Consider the following 4,589-nt stretch of genomic DNA (forward strand, 5'->3'; position numbering starts at 1 on the left):
CTTCCTTCCTTCCTTCCTTCCTTCCTTCCTTCCTTCCTTCCTTCCTTTCTTCCTTCCTTCCTTCCCTCCTTCCTTTTTGTAGGACAAATCCATTATCAGTCATTGGGGGCCATCCAATGACCCACTGTTGGCCAAAATACCCCTATGAGGTTGTCTGATTGTATCCTCCAGCTTTGACACAAGTCAACAAGTGTAACTGAGCACCAGAAAGTAAAATATACGGTAGAGATCAGCAGGTAGATTCATAGTTCAGGAGACCAGCTTTTCCTTGTAGGAACTCTATAAGAGAGGAATTTTCTATTTGCATAATTGTTCTCTTGCTTTGTCTCTTACCAAGCTCTATAAACAGGCATTGGTGTCCTGATCTAGAAGGTGCTAAGGAAGGCAATGGACAGGTCTATGACTAAATAAAGTGATTTCAGGTAGCATTAATGATAGGATGGTATTGGGGTTTAATACCACAGAAAAATAAGGTATGACTGTTTGTATTTATGTCTGCAAAGTCCTGGATGAATCAATAGCTTTGTCTATTGGATTTCTCTATCACATTTCTGTTAGGCATGATAAATTTTCTTTCTATCATAATTTGCATTACAAGGCTTTATGTTTTAATTTCTGGTCTGTGAGGGTACCATGAAATTTCAAGTTACATGGATCAATCTGTAACTTAATGACTTCAGCTCCAATAATTCTCCTAATGTCAACGGAATTCTTTGTCCTAAAGCAGTACAGAGTTCCTCAATTTGGGGTTAATTTAAACATAAGGGCAGTGGTAAATTAATGTCTAAATTAATTTTAACCTGATTATAAATAGGGGAATCTTCAGAATTTCAAGAGGAAATTTCTGGAAGGTCATTTCATCTGGCAATTCCATTGGCAGAGTGAGTGTTTCCCTCTTAAATGAGGAGATGAGGTACCACAAAGAAAGGAGGAATGTCCTTCTGTTAAAGTCCAAAAGTGAAAACTAAGTGTTTGGACATAGGATTTGGGGATTGGGGGGCTGGCCTTTACTTCTGAAGGAAGTATGTTAGTGGTACATTCACTGTTGTTTGGTAGTATCCATATTGTATTCATTTCCTGTGTTTGCTATAACAAATTGCCACAGACTGGGTGGCTTAAAACGAACAAACAAAATATTCTTTCCATACTGAAGGCTTAAAGTCTAAGAACAGGGCACTGACAGGGCCATGAAGACTCTAGAGAAGAATCCTTTCTTGCCTCTTCCTAGGCTTTGGTGGTTGTCAGCAATTCTTGGCATCCCTTTGGTTTATAGAAGCACCACCCTAATCTCTGACTCTGTTGTTACATGGGATTCTCCCTGGATATCTTCAGTGTCTTCATATGGCCTTCTTATAAAGACACCAGTTTTTATAGGGCCCACTCTATTCTGGCATGGCCTCATGTTTACTTCATTACAACTGCAAAAGCCCGATTTCCAAATAAGATCACATTCACAATCTCAGGGTAGACATGAATTTTTTGAGGACCCTATTGAACCTAATATCCACATCAATCAAATTTGCATGTTTGAGTTGAAATTAGAGCTACCATTCGATCCAGCAATTGCACTACTGGGTATTTACCCCAAAGATACAAATGTAGGGACCCAAAGGGGTATGTGCACCCCAATGTTTATAGCAGCAATGTCCACAATAGCCAAACTCTGGAAAGAGCCAAGATGTCCATCGACAGATGAATGGATAAAGTAGATGTGGTATATATACACAATGGAATATTATGCAGCCATCAAAAGGAATGAGATCTTGCCATTTGCAACGACGTGGATGGAACTGGAGGGTGTTATGCTGAGTGAAATAAGTCAATCAGAGAAAGACATGTATCATATGACCTCACTGATATGAGGAATTCTTAATCTCAGGAACAAACTGAGGGTTGCTGGAGTGGTCGGGGGTGGGAGGGATGGGGTGGCTGGGTGATGGACATTGGGGAAGATATGAGCTACGGTGAGCGCTGTGAATTGTGTAAGACTGTTGAATCATAGATCTGTACTTCTGAAACAAATAACGCAACATATTTTAAGAAAAAAGTAAAAGAAGAAGATAGCAGGAGAGGAAGAATGAAGGGGAGTAAGTCAGAGGGGGAGACGAACCAGGAGAGATGATGGACTCTGAAAAACAAACTGAGGGTTCTAGAGGGGAGGGGCTGGGGGGATGGGTTAGCCTGGTGATGGGTATTGAGGAGGGCACATTCTGCATGGAGCACTGGATGTTATGAACAAACAATGAATCATGGAACAGTACACCAAAACAAATTATGTAATATATGGTGATTAACATAACAATAAAAAAATAAAAAAAATTTGCATGTTTGTCCTTTATATTTAGATAAATGTTTCCATGTGAACTTAAAGTTACAATAGGGCATTGGATGATTGTTTTTCTGTTTGGGCATCTTAATTTTCTCTTTTTATTTCATGGCTAATACAGGATAATTATTTTTCCCATCCTCCCCTTTTGCTTGCAGTATCTGTAAGCTCACTTTCCTGGGAATCTCCTTGTTTATGGTTCTAGCAATTATTTCTGTGGGAAACATGTCATTGTTTATTTTTACTTTTTTATTTTTTTTTTTTAAAGATTTTATTTATTTATTTGACAGAGAGAGACACAGCGAGACAGGGAACACAAGCAGGGGTAGTGGGAGTGCGAGAGGGAGAAGCAGGCTTCCCACTGAGCAGGGAGCCTGATGTGGGGCTCGATCCCAGGACCCTGAGGTCATGACCTGAGCCAAAGGCAGTCGCTTAACCAACTGAGCCACCCAGGCGCCCCTATTTTTATTTTTTTTTAAAGATTTTATTTATTTATTTGAGAGAGAGAGTGCAGAGAGAGAGAGAGAGAGAGGAGAGCACGCGCATGAGTGGGAGAGAGGGGCAAAGGGAGAAGGAGAAGCAGGTTCCCCAGCGACCAGGGAGCCTGATGGAGGGCTTGATCCCAGAATGCTGGGATCATGACCTGAGCTGAAGATAAATGCTTAACCGGCTGAGCCACCCAGGTGCCTGAAACATGTCACTGTTTAAGTTGGAAAACCTTAAGTTTATTATTCTGAGTTTTATTCTGGGTTTGATCTCTTCCCCTCTAAAAGTATTCTTCTGAGTGCTGTAGTTGAGGGAAGGGAGTTATTTTCCACTCTAACTTGCTTTTGCTAGTCAAATATCCAATAAGGTTTTCATTCATTGATGAACAATAAAAACAGGTCTATACTGAAATTGACCCCAGCATCTATGCTAAGTGTTGCTTAATAATCTGTCTTTGAATTGACCATACTTTCATCTTTGCCTTGTTTATAAAACTGAGGAAGAACCTAGTCTATCTTTACAAGATGTGTCTGATATGATCTTTAGGAGAGTGTCTTCTATCCTTGCTGACCCCACTGACTGTCCTAAGAAATTCAGGGTTCCTAACATTCTCTGTGGTCTCATCCTAGTGAGTCTTTTTTCATCCAAGATTTGACATCTGAGGAGTCCACCAGTGTGTGAACTAGTCAATATAGGCCTGGCAGTCCAGAATTATAAATTCATATGACTATTCTAAGTTCTCAGTAAAATGTTAGGATAGTCGTTGATAGCTCTGAATTCTGACCCAGACAGTGGTTTCAAGTCTGTTTTAAGGTTTCCAGTTGTCTGACTTTAAGGAGCTATTGAGCCTTAGGTGATTCAGGTAGACCAGCAGGACAATAAAAAGAGTCAGAGCCAGGTAGAGAGCAAAAGGTAGAGAAGGCATGTGGGTTTGAGGAGGGGGAAGTAGATTTATACATGGTATGTGTTTGCTCATGATGAATCTAATGGACACACAGTTTTAAGCTTTTCACCTTTTTTATTAGCTTTGGCTAAGCTATATTGTAAAGGTCCAATTTTGAATCTGAATTTCTTTTTGAAACTTACTCATATCAGTCAAAAGTGTTGACCAAAAATATTAGGGGTTTTGTTTTTTCTCTCTTTTAATGTACCCCTTAGATGATCAATTGTCATATCAAAAATTCACCAAAGTAGCACCTGCAAATTCATACGACCCTTGGTGGAATTGTGACATGTAAAGGCACAGCAGCAGGGGTTGGGATTAAGTGAGAATACATGTAGCCAGCCAGATCTCTGCCAGGAAGAATTGTAGATGTATTAGTTAGCAGGTGAATCCATGTGGAATTGGCGAGGAGTCAGTAGGAAGTGTTGTTTCTATAACCCATGTCTTGGGCCCCTCAACCTGAAGTTGAGCCATTTCCTGTCATTGAAATGATAAATCAATGGCCCTGGAAGATGGGGTATGGTGAGAGATCTTTTCTAGAAGCAATTTCTTACATGTAGACCAAACTAAAGAAAGCTGTTGTAAAGTTTTGATGGGTGACTCAAGAAAAAGATGTCTAAGAAAGGAAGCCAGACTAATAAGACCTTTTATTCATTTATCCTCAGGGCCAGTTTAGAGGTAGACTTATCAGACCTATGTATGCCCCCTACCCTTAGAGCTTCCTCTTATAGACAGAAAACATGAGAGGCAAAAAGAACAAAAAATGGTAAATAAATGCTTTGTCAGTTTTCTAACAAGGAATTTGAATAGAAATTTACTGAAAGTTGAACAATT

Source organism: Callorhinus ursinus, unplaced genomic scaffold (assembly GCF_003265705.2).
Source record: "Callorhinus ursinus isolate GAN/ISIS: 27379988/994484 unplaced genomic scaffold, GSC_fseal_2.0 scaffold1, whole genome shotgun sequence".
Classification (NCBI taxonomy): Eukaryota; Metazoa; Chordata; class Mammalia; order Carnivora; family Otariidae; genus Callorhinus; species Callorhinus ursinus.